The sequence below is a fragment of the Neovison vison genome, chromosome 4 (assembly GCF_020171115.1).
Source record: "Neovison vison isolate M4711 chromosome 4, ASM_NN_V1, whole genome shotgun sequence".
Classification (NCBI taxonomy): domain Eukaryota; kingdom Metazoa; phylum Chordata; class Mammalia; order Carnivora; family Mustelidae; genus Neogale; species Neogale vison.
In genome coordinates this window covers 219,823,899-219,837,173 of record NC_058094.1, presented here as the reverse complement: position 1 = coordinate 219,837,173, position 13,275 = coordinate 219,823,899, and positions in this window count along the sequence as shown.

The window sequence follows — 13,275 nt, the reverse complement described above, 5'->3', positions numbered from 1 at the left end:
ATCTTTAAGGTGGTTGAAGGTGGAAGGTCTTATCTTCTGTAACTTCTTCCTGCTGAATAGGGGCGTAGAGCTGTCCCTACCTACTCAGGTCAACATTGATCAGTGGAGGAATGTATAGGGGAGTTACGAAAGGCGGAGGCAGCTGAATCCAGTGCTGACAGTGAAAAAGTATCTTTGCGCATGGTAAGGATCATCTGTCGTGGTGAAGTCATTGCAGCGATGGAGTCTCGGCACCAAGTAGAGAAATAGCGAACAAAGCAACATATTAAGGTTAATAAGGCAATAAGAATGAGAAGCCCGAAAAGGAGATTTGGCCGCAGTCCTCCTCCAAACCAGTAAGCTAACCAATTGCTGAGAGAGAGAGAAGGATCTTGTAGAGCCTTAATCTGGGCATTTATATTCTTTATTAATCCTGTGACATTTTTGTGATAGTCTGGGATGTACATACAACATTCTGTCTTGATAATTGCACATATGCCACATGACATCCTCTAGTCCCAAAGATGGAACAAAAATGGATGCTAAGTGATCATACCATTTAAAAATAGATCGCATCCATCTTTGTTTTAAGTTGGGGAGATTAGCTGGGGTTGTAATGGTTTTAGTAATGCGCCCATGAATCCAGGCAAATCCTAAGGTACAGTGACCTATCCACCCTGGAGGAAGCCAGGGCCACAGGTTTGTTTCACATATCCAGTGGGTTCTGTTTGGAGCTGGCCATCTAATGCCAGGTCACCTTGTCCAGTTAATAGCCTGGAGTACTATTATTTGGTAACACATTTCTAATGATAGCCGTCCCAGATATCGTGTGTTATTTGCCCAAATATCACTCGTATGATTTCTTTGTTCCCAGCATAAAACTGCCTTCTGACTGAGCCGTCCAATCGTGGGTGTAAGCCACAGATATGCATCCCAGATTTGATATACACCATCCTTAGTAAGTTAAGGAGGGTTTTGTAACTTAGGCTCATATTTGATTGGGGAGTTATGGCTTGATAGCAATCCCCTTTCCTTCCAAATAGCTCCATGGGCATGTAGTACCAGGAAGGCATATTTGGAGTCAGTATAAATATTAATTCTTAGGCTTTGGCAATTGGAAAGTGCTAGTGAGCACTACAGTATACCTAGCTTTTCTTATTCTTTTTATGAAAACTACTGTTATCAGAAAACCAAGTGTCATTCCTATTTTTAACAGGGGCATCTTAAATCTGGCCAAATAGAGTAAGCAAGATCAATAACCTCTGAACAGTTTTGCTCTATAGAGAAAGAAGAACAGTGGTCAGGTTCAGGCATACAGGTAACTAGGTTTAAACTTTGACAAGTTTTAAGTATTATTTCTGGCATATCTGTAAGTATAGCCCAGTATTTAATAAGTCGGCCTCCATCATCTATTAGTGGCCTTTGGCTTCTAAGACAAATCTGGGCCTGATGTAAAGTCATCACTGTCAGGGACTGTCCCATCGTGAGCTTTGAGGCTCTTTTATGAGGGCTGTTCTAGGTTTCACTAAAGCATCTATTTGCAATTGCACCTCAACAGAGGTGGCCTCTAGGATAAATATGACTAAGGGATGAAACCAATAAGAAGACCTTTGAGTGGTCCAGCCTTAACAATATCCTGATTACGGAGGATCACTGGCAAGTGAGAAAACTTGTCAAGAGATAAGGGGAGGCCCCCATGCATCATCCGATCTAATTATAAAGAAAGTGGGGTCATCCATTATTTTCACAAGTCCATAGTTAATCCTATGGAGTGTGATAGGCTGGCTTTGAGGCAATTTCATTATCCCAGCCACACACAAGGTGTTAGTTAAGTTATACAATTGTAGGGGAATCAATCCCATTTTTCCAGTTGTTTAATCATGTGCCGTGGGGTCTTGTTAATATACCCACAAGATAATAAGATTGATTAAGGAAGCTATTGTGTAACTTCTCTGAAGTTTACCTCAAATTGTTTAGCTTAGGTAAACAAACATTTAAAGACAATCAAATCTAGAATTTAACATCCATAAAAGTGTGTTACTAAAACATAATTTTTCTCTCTAAAATAAAAACCTCATTTCCAGAGATAGCCAAATCAGGACTAAATCACTTGTGAAACAAGTCCAGTTTTAACAAACTTGGCCCATTATTTACATAAGCTCAGCAAGAACAGTTGAGTGTGATCATATAGATCTTTTAGAATCTGCTTTGCTGGAACTTCTTATAAGGAATCTCTAGGTTGAACTTCTAGTAGCCTCTCCAGGCCAGAAGCCAAGCCACGTACTTGCCATCAGGCATGCCTGCAATACCTGTCGATTTGGGCATATGCCTCTTCATGAGATTCTGCACCTACCAAGGAGTGACATTCTTTACTCACCTGGTGAGGCTGCTGGGAACTCTGTAAACAAGGTATCAGGCCAATAGTCCCAAGGGGCTTTATGGCTCCAGGTTTCATAAAGTCAACCTTAGTTCCTTAAAGCTGTCTGGTCATATCTGAGTCTATGCATGTCTTTTTCAACTATGACATTCCAGTCAAAGCCTTGGTAAAATAACCAGTTTCCAATGCTGTCCTGTTACAAAGAGAACAGATTCTTATTGAACTTATGCAAATGACTGATTGCCATGGAAGAAAGAATACTTACTGAGACCTTTTGGTTTCAGAGGGTTTAGATTAGAGAGAAAAGTTGAATGCCTTGAGCACTTTTACATCTCTGTGAGTTACAGATAACTTAAGAAAAAGTATCCCTAGTCTGGAAGAGCAAACATTAGAGAACCAGCAATGTCTAAAACAAGACAAAACATTAAGAGACACAACATTATAATCTTGTAGTTCATTTAGTCCCATGTTACTAAATCTGGTGAATGCAGCTTTAGTTAGTTCTGGAAATTCTTACCCATTTCAGTTTTAGGATTTTCAAGTATATCAAATATCTATTTGTCCTGAAAGTCCTTTATATGAATCTCCTTTAAGATAAAACTCATTTTACAAGAGAATTAAAACAATTACAAATGACAAAGACTCGGAATGTGTACAGTTAGAGCTGAAGAGACGGGAGTTTACAATTTAGCTGCAAGGAAATCAGGTTACTTCTGTGATACATAACATTTCCATAATTACAATATCAAGCGATGATCTCTCAAAACCTTAAAACTTTAGGGAGTGCATAGAATCTCTAGAATAGTTATAGTATTTTCCCAAATGTAACCCAAGGTTTATCATTGGTTTAAATCTTGTCAACAATTGCTAAAATCTTAGAAAGTTTTAAAGCACATGCCTAAATATAATTAGGGATGTTAAACACGTGATAAAACAAAACATAGAGACTGGGTTTTCTGGGCTGGCAAAGAGAAAACCATTTACATTCTCTTATCTGATCAATTAATCTAAGAAAACTTTGTCCTTTTAAACAAAGAAAATCAGCTTTTTTTTTTATACCAGTGTCTTTTCCCTTTTTAATTTTATTTTTAAGTGTGCAGTCTTAAGATAGGAGTTTTCTGGGTTTTTCTCCCATCATGAATGATGTCGCAGACAAGGGAGGGGGATCTTTCCCCTGCTGTCCTGCTCGCATTCCCCACAGGAACTTAGGAGCGTTTTAGCTAAGGCCTGTCCGAATAAACCCTAGACCAGGCTACTCCGTGGAGTAGATGACCGTTCTGCCATATGACGCCCTGCGAGACTCAGGGTGCAGCCCACTCAGACTCCGTAGCCGAAGCAGTGAAGCCGTACAGACAGATTTACACAGTCAGGCACTCTTCAGATTCAAACAGGTTGGATACCCTCCCTTTTGGGTATCTCTGGCTAATGGGAGGTGATCAATCTCCCTTTTTACTCTTTACAGATTAGAGTGAATTTCTATGGTTACAGGCAATGGAGGATGGCAACCGGGTGTTTTTGCAGTCTCTCAAGGTTGGGCTGCTTTCTTAATCTCTCAAGGCCAAATGGCCCTTATACTTTACTTGGAAGTATAATCTATGTGGAGGCAGGTCAGGAGAGTATTAAATCACCTTGGAGGTTGTTTTTCTTCCTTTTTAGTCTGTCCTGACCATATCTAAAATTCCTTTTCTGAAGATTTCCCTTCACAAACCTTTTACATCTTTCCTTTGCATTCAGGTTTTGTCCCAAGCCATTTTCTTTCAAACAACCATTTTATTAAGGACAAAATTACCTTCCCTAACCTTCAACAAAATGTATTCCCATTCCTTAAATCTTTTTTACATATCACCTACTTTTTTATAGAGTTTTCCTTATTTTCATCAGTTTTAGTTACACTAAGCAGAATTTGATAGTCTTAGAAACCCCTTAATCTCTAGTTAAGACTAAGTATTAACCAACTGTGAACTGTTACAACAGAATTCTTCAGATGTCAAATTTATGAAACAGTTAAGTGCAAAACACGTTTACCAACAGATTTAAATACTCTTAGTTTCTTTGCAGTAAGAAGTCAAAAGCACAAACCTACATCCAGTAATTAACGACTTAGCATTTTATCCTTTAAGACCTAGATGTCCACAATTTAATTTCATTTGTCACCCAAGCAAAACTTTAAAACTTTCAGGTTACCAAAGACTTTGAAATCTACTTCAGCAATTACCCATTAGAACTTTGAGACAGACAATTAACCATCAGTTTAGTCATTTCTTTGCTAACAAATTTTAATAAATAACACAAGCTTATTTGACCTTTAATAAACTTTGATAGAATAAAAGCTTCACATTTACTGCTGTAACTCCAAAGACACATCTTATCTTAATTAAACCAACAAACTTAACTTAGTTCCAATAGTGATTTACGTTTCACCTGGGCCCACTCCACTTTGAATGTTTACCTGAGACATGCATGGGAAGATCTGGAGTGGGGGTGCGTTAGGTCCAGGGGCTGCTCTTCTTGCTCCTTGACAGTGGAGAGAGAAGGAGCCGTGGTGCATGATCAAGAGGCTAGTCATGCAGGCTGCACGCACGTTGGTGCAGAAACACGATAAGGGGGAAACAGAAGAAACAAAGTGCTGCCAGGAGGCAGAGAAAAGATTCCCGGTTTTAGAGCTCATAAGCCCCAACAGAGGAGCAGATGCTATGCTTTCCCATCAGCAAGGAGGGAGGGGTTAAGCAGTCCAAGTCGGGCCAGAGAACACAGGGAAACTTCCCCGAAACAAAGAGAGTTTCGGCAGCTGCTTGGGAATATTCCTTATGGTCTCTGTCTCGAGTTAGACCAACCCCAGTTGGTTCCACTTATAGCCATTAACACGGGAAGTGAGTGAGGGAGAAACCCCCACATCTATTAGGAGAAACTCAGAATCTCTCCAGTGACCTAAAGTGAGACTTAAGGGGGTGGTAAGTGTTTGCCCCATTTTAGAGTCAAAGAAAACACCAAGGACAATAAGTAAGACACACAAAACAGTTAACAAGAAGGACGCTGCGCGATTTCGGTACAAAACCGAAAGCAAAAACTCAAGCGGAGATCCCGGGGGTCCGGATTCCCCCTCTCCAACCAAGGCCACGTATCTCTCTGATACAGGCTGAGCTCCAAATGCCCCGCTGCCCCGGGGCCCAAATGTCCCGAAGGACCCAAATGTCCCGCCCGGCGGGACTACAAACGCCTCTGGAACGTCTTCCAGGGCTGCGAGGGAGAAGTCCGAGCCCGTCAGCTCCTTCTGGCCCTCGCCAAATACAAATGGATCCGATCGAACCCCAAACCAAAACCAAACGCGTGCGCGAAATTACAAGTAACAGATACAAGTAACAGATCCAGACATCACCATAGACACAACGCGAAATCACAAGTAACAGGTCCAACTACAACCACAAACACAACGAATAAAGTGCTGGCCAGCTTACCTCCTGACAGTGGGTCGGTGGTCCCTGGGTGGGGGTCTCACATCCCGGACGAGCCCCCAAATGAAAGATCCCCCGGGGCTCCAAGCACCCCGGAATGGACCCCTTCTCAGGAGGAGACCCCCGGACCCAAAAACCAAGCCGAGTCCACTGATCAGATGCAAACAGCACGAGGTTTATTGAGTTGACACAGGTACCTGCGGGCGATCAAGTCTTAGGAAGACTCGCGCGCCAGCCCTTTGTTCAGGGCCTTTTTATGGGGTTTGGGGAAGCGAAAGCATACGTACAGAAGCAGAAACATAGTTACAAGGTTCTCATTGGCTGGTTTGAATGTAAGGCATACTCGGTGTTTGTAGATTGGCTTTGAAGGATCCCGGCACGCGAAGAGAAAGGTGGGGAGGGGGAGTGAGGAGGGGGAGTTGGACCTTATTACTCAGCAGAGAAGCATCCTGCCTACGTGACTAGGCCCACGTACCTAGGCGACCCCCCTTGCCTACATGACTATGCACATAAGGTATCCTGTTTAAACAGGAGACCAGTATCACCCCCTAAAAGCCAAGCGGTTACAGAAAGGCAAGGGAGTGGTTAAACAATTAACTGGGGGAGGGGTCTAACAGGGGAAGGGCGAGCGATTACAGAAAAGCCAAGAAGCAGTTAGTTAATCAATGGCTGGGGGGGGGTGTCTATATGCAGAGTCTTTCACTACCATTGGACACATTCTCATTTGTAGGACTCCAAAGGGGGCAGATACTTTTGATTCTGCCATAAGGTTAGCAGGGAAAACATTTTTTTTTCTTTTTTCTTTTCTTTTTTTTTACATTTAAATTTAATTTTTTTTTCAGTGTTCCAAAAGGAAAACAGTTTTTCATCCTGAGGACTTTTCCTCCTCCACCTCTCAAGGGACCAATTACTTACTCTCCTTGCAAACTTTGTGAGAAACTGGAGAACTAAATGGGAAGCAATTATCTCCTTCTGATATGCAAACAGTTTCTTTCAGCTTCTCCTAAAATAATCAGCACACAAATCCACTCAGATGTTCCTCCTGAGAGACTCCTTCCTGCTGCTACTCTCTCATTTCTGCACATTCCCTTAAAAAATTAAACATAATCAACAGTCTGCAGCCATCTATTGACTTTTTTTCATTGCATTGTCTTAGCAGTGAGATCTCTGGTTTGACTGGGAAGGCCTTGATGGTCTCGGGCCTCCACAGTCGTCACTCCATCACACACCATCACACAGGCATGACATTCCCCACAGACATGCCTGTGGTCTCCAGCTCCCCCAAGAGAGGTCTTGGCACAGCTTTGGCATCTCCGCTGATACAAAATACAGAATCTCAGGCCCCACCCCGGAACTGCTGCATCAGAATCTATATGTTCACAGGATCCCTGGATGATTCACATGCCCATTAATATTCGAGGAGCACTGATCTAGACAGTCTGCTGGTAGAAGTCAGGAAATTTTAAGAAAGTCCTTGCCTTAGTGTCAGCACTGTGAAGGGCATTGTAGGAGCCCCTCTTCCTTGAGAACTTTCATCCCAGGGCCTATTTTTGGAGACAGTAACCAGGATTTAGGCCCTACGATTTTCATCCTCATCTGACTTTAAACTTCCAAAGACTTTTTTTTTTTTTTTAAGATTTTTTTTATTTGACAGAGAGAGGTCACAAGTAGGCAGAGAGGCAGGCAGAGAGAGAGGAGGAAGCAGGCTCCCTGCTGAGCAGAGAGCCCGATGCGGGACGCGATCCCAGGACCCTGAGATCATGACCTGAGCCGAAGGCAGCGGTCAACCCACTGAGCCACCCAGGCGCCCAAAGACTTAGGCCAATGGTACAGCCTCTGATTTGCTGTGAGAATCCTGTGGGGATGTGATCTTGGAGATGTTTTGTTTCCATACATTCGTCTTAGTGTGACAGGGACCCTGGATGTGCATAATGTCAAATGAAGTTTGTAGATAGACATAACCCAGAAAGTACTAAAGACAAATTTACCATCTTGCTGGAATGAATCTGAGGACACTTGTTCTAAGTCAAACTGGGTATAGTTACGTCTTCCCAGGTTTAGAGTCGTGATGTGACCAATCACTGCCTTTTGGAATTTCAAGGGAGTGCATGGGCCACCCAGGCCACCACTCCCCAGGGTGTAGGCATCCCCTCTGCAGCACATTTCTCAGGTTGACAGGGAGGCCCTGCTGGAACCAAGTCTAGGGATTGTGCACTCTCAGCTGTGAGGCAGCCTCTTTCTTTGTTGTGGTGGTCTCAATTTTAAGCAATTTTAACCCTATGTCCAGCCTCAGTGGACTCTTCACATTTGCCTATTATCCAAATTCTGCAATTTTGAATTAACAGGCAGACTAGCAAGTAAGTGAAGATGGTGCCATATTCCCCTAGAAAATATTTGAGTGAGATGTCACCATGGAACTATTCCTAGACCTCTCACCATGCACATTGCTTCCTCTGGTTCCTGTTGTTATGTGGGTTTTAGAACTGGTTGTGGTACTAGTTTCAGCAACTAACTGGGATAGAGTGCAGTGACATTAAGTCCTTCTCGTGCTTTGTTTGCTCCACTTCTGTTACTATGGACAAGATGGCGTTCTGTGTTTAAGATACAGTGTTGACTGATACTCCAAATTCATCTGCAAACCTCATTACTAAAGACAACGGCATTTGTTGAACACCTACTATGTTCTAGGCAAAAGAGATACAAAGATACATATGGTACCTAACTTGAGATACCAACTTGAAGAACCAGTTTGTAGGATGGTACCTAACTTGAGGAGCTCAGAATTTCTTGTGGGAAAACAAAACTTTGTGCTTATGACTAAAATTTGCAAAGCACTCTGGCAATACAGAGAGGGAATGCCTGATTTTCTTTGGCTAAATTGGGAGTATTCTCAAACATGGTATCATTTGAGTTAAGCTTCGAAGTATAGAGAGTAGAGAGAATGGGAAATGTGAATTCCAGAGAGAAACAACTGATATGTAAAATAAGATAGACATAAAAATGGCATATTGTATGGGCAACGAAAGCACAAGGGAGATCACAGATATTGTCACAAATCAGATCCAGGTCTTTGGGGGAATTTTAAGTGTCCTCTGAAGGTCGCTACACTCCCTGAAATCACAGGACACAATTGTTTTTATAACAAACTTGGGAGTGGGTACAAAGGGGAGTGGAGTGGAAAACTTTGCATGCTAGGGCAATTATACTGTATTCACAAAAGTTCCTATTTCCTTTCAGTGCTGGAATTTTATTGCTTACAGTTTCGAACATGACCTAAGCAAGTTCAGAAAGAGCTTAGGAATAGTTCTACTAAAGGGCAAGTCCATGAGGTTTGCGTCGACGTGGCATGCATCTGATTCTGGGGAAGGAGAATGACAAAGGTGCTGGGTTGAATGGGGAACAGGATCTAGGGGAACACAAAAGGTGGAATGCTACAGTGATACTCTGGAGCCTTCTTAAGAACCGATTGTTAACTTTTCGGGAAGGTCACAGAACATTATTAAAAATTAAAAGGTAGAAACTTATAATTAAGCAGATTATGTTAAAAACAAAGGTAATAAAAATTCAAAACTCCGAATTATTTCACTACATTTTACTTTGATCTACGCTACTGAGGTTGTTTGTATCATGTTAGCAGTGTGAAGCTAGACTGGATGGTGGTAAAATAGACTCCAGAGAAATTGGCGAATGCTGGAGGTCAGTAAATGATCCAAGTAGAAACATGGTTAAACAGTTACCAGCAGACCACTGGATCACTGCCTCCTTTCTTCAGTATCTGTGAGGCATTATTGCAAGAGACGTATTTACATTAGGAAATGGAACATTTAAAGAAATGGTGGACTGGATTGATGTGAACATGGTTTTCTCCAGGCAGCACTGAAATTTTCTAACTTGGCCTTACAGGGTTTCACACCTTACCAAACTTCTAAAATTCAACGTATGCAAGGCCTTCATGCTACCTGGAGCACTGCAGGACCCAAGCCTGCTTTTATTTGAAAAATGATTCCTTTATCTTCCCTCATCAAAATTTCCATACTTTGAATTTCTTGCTCTCTTGTCCTGCCAAATGGAAGAAATGAATCTGTTTTTTGGCTTCCACTGGATTTTACCTGTATGACAACAGCTTCTTATGTTAGCCATTCAGAGCCCTGTTATTTCTAATGGTTGCTTACTAGAACATGATAGTTCTGGGGCTGGAATGCCAGACAAACGGTAGGTTCCTTAGGGTAGGGCAGGCATTGTAGTCACGGAATCCTGCCACTGATTCCACCTTTATTTAAATCATTTCTGGGTGTTACAGTCCTGTCCTCCTCCTCTCTGCAATTATGTTCCTTGAAAGCTACTTCTGTGGAGTGGGAAAGCTTTTGCCTTCTGTCGAATGACCTTCTGTCAAATGACCTTATGTAGACTAACAACAGATTCAGTTGTTCCCACCTCCTGGGAAACATGGTATTACAAGCATCCCCTGCTTTCTTGCGAGTTTGTGTTGCACCACTTTGCATTTACAAAAGGCCTACGTTGGTACCTGTTTTCACTAACTTAAAGGAATTGGAAGAGTATTGTGACTTTTATGAGAAGAGGTGAAAAGCGAAACTAGCATTCAGCATTTGTTTTGCAGTGAGCCGTTACATACGGCCCAGCAAACACCGCAAGCAGTGAGCGTGGCGCCATCAAGCTCCTTCCCCAGAAACCACATCCAGCAGCTCGGCATCAAGCTGCCGGAGATTTGAAGTGAGGGAGCATCTGTGCTTTATCTCAATTTATTTTGTGCATCTGTTAGCAAGATGTGTCCTAAGATATCAGAAAAGCCTAAGAGATTATTTTTTTTGCATCTGGGAATGCTCAAAAATTTTTCATGCAAATTAATGGTAGTTGTTTCTTTGCTTTATGCCAGTTCTACTTAAGAAAGTTTTCATAGGAAGGCTCTACTTTCAGATAGCAAGTGGGTAGGACTGGGGAAACTTGTGTAGCCAACAAAGTGTGAATCTACATGGCAATTAACATAATGTATGGACTGAATAAAGATATTTCTTGCATGTACAAGTGTTATTTGCTATCTTTCAAATGTTTGTGGATACTGTTATGATAAATGAAACACAAACCTTTAAAAATGACACTGAAGTTATAATTGCTTTCTGACAGTATGCTTTTTTTGAAGCGATGGATATTAAACATGCAACTGTTATGAAGGAGTTACTAGAATTATTGCAATTACAAGTGTTTACAGTTGATGGGAACTGGATGGATTTACAGTGAGTAAGAGGCTGGAGAAGTCTACACAGAGAGGCTTCAGATCCTGGAGATTCCAACTTTTAGTTAATCCAACTTTGATCAAGCTGGAAGAAGAATTTCTGAAGATGGAAAAGAAATTTGAAGAACCAGATTCTATTGTCATTTCTGCCATCATTTTGACCAATTCCTTTTCTTTTTCTCAACTGTATTTCCCCTATTCCCAAGTGAGTCAGAAACACTGCCTGGCTGCAGCCCAGGAATTAGCATTTTCCTTCTGGGGAATCATGGTACTTGTTAAAGTAGAAGAAACCCTTATCAAAATAAGCTGAATTCATTATAGCCTTTCCTATCTCACAGATGGAGAAATCTTTGAAGTTAGAGTCCACATTTCTTTGATCTTTAATGGTCAGCACTAAGCAGAGTACATTGTTCATAGTGAGTGATGAATTATATATATGTATATGTATTATTTATATATTACGTATATATTATATATATATAGTATACATGTATATGTAAGTGTCTAGCTTTGGAATTGTGGCTCACTTAGTGGTCCATGGATATATGTACATGTATATGTAAAGGTAAATTATTATCAGTAAAATTATTTTTAATCTTTTTTTTAAAAGATTTTATTTATTTATTTGAGAGAGAGAGAGAGACAGATAGGATGAGAGAGAGAGAGAGCATGACAGGAGATAGGTCAGTGGGAGAAGCAGACTCCTTGGCGAGCAAAGGGCCCAATGTGGGACTCCATCCCAGGACCATGACCTGAGCCAAAGGCGGTCGCTTAACCAACTGAGCCACCCAGGCACTCAGTAAAATTATTTTTACCTCCTTCATCCTCCTGCTATTTATTCTACAAATATGTACTCTTTGAGGTGGTGATCAGAGGATCAGAGGATAACTGGAAAAAATAAATCAGTTAGAACAACAGCAACCGGGGCGCCTGGGTGGCTCAGTGGGTTAAGCCGCTGCCTTCAGCTCGGGTCATGATCTCAGGGTCCTGGGATCGAGTCCCGCGTCGGGCTCTCTGCTCAGCAGGGAGCCTGCTTCCTTCTCTCTCTGCCTGCCTCTCTGCCTACTTGTGATCTCTCTCTGTCAAATAAATAAATAAAATCGTTAAAAAAAAAAAAAAAAAAAAAAGAACAACAGCAACAGGAAACAACATCAGAGTCATTGCTGTGATGTGTCCTTGGAGGAAACAAGACTTGAAACCAAAAGCTGAAACTAAGAACCTAAAGACATCCTCTGATTTGGGTAAGGGGCACCTCAGCAAGAAAGGAATGAACTTTTCAGAAAGTCAGAGAAAGGAGTACCTCTCTTGAGAAGATAAGAAGATAAGCCTGAGATAATACTAGAAATACATAATGAGAACCAATGGACCACTAAGTGATCCACGTCTCCAAAGCCAGACAATCTGTATCCACCAAATGAGCCTGCAGTTTCCTGCCTTGTTTATTTCCATATAGTAGACTTGTAAAAAAATTGGCACTTGTGGTAAATTAGTATTTTTGTTGTCTTAAAGTAAGGTGGGGCTAGGAGTACTTAAAGTACTTAAAGTGGGGCTAAGATTACTCCCTTGATGAGTGAAGTCACTGTAGTTTACTGGGAAATGAGTTTGCTAAATTAAGGTGTATTTCCAAAAAACAATTTGGAAGTATATATATATTTTTAAAGTAGTCTCCACATCCAGCTTGGAGCTTAACATGGAGTTTGCATTCACAACCCTGACCTGAGCTGAGATCAAGAATCAGAGGCTTAACTGACTGAGCTACCCAGGCACTCCTTAGGAGAATATTTTCAATTGGGGGTGCTTTAGAAAATCCAGGATTGGGGCAGCTGGGTGGCTCAATCAGGTAAGCATCTGCCTTCAGCTCAGGTCATGATCTCAGGGTCCTGAGATTGAGCCCTGCATTGAGCTCCCTCCTCAGCAGGGGAGTTTTCTTCTCCCTTTCCTTCCCCTGGCTCATGCTCTCACTCTCTCTCTCTCATTCTCTCTCAAATAAATAAACAAAATCTTTTTTTTTTTTTTAAAGAAAATCCAGGATAGGTGAAAGCTAAGAAAAAATCATGAGTCTTAGGTCAAAGTAACAGGAGGGTTACTTATTTATTTATTTATTTTCAATTTTATTTATTAATTTGAGAGAGAGACAGAGTGAGAGAGTGTGAGAGGGGACGTCAGAGGGGGAAGTAGACTCCCCATGGAGCTGGGAGCCTGATGTGGGACTCCAT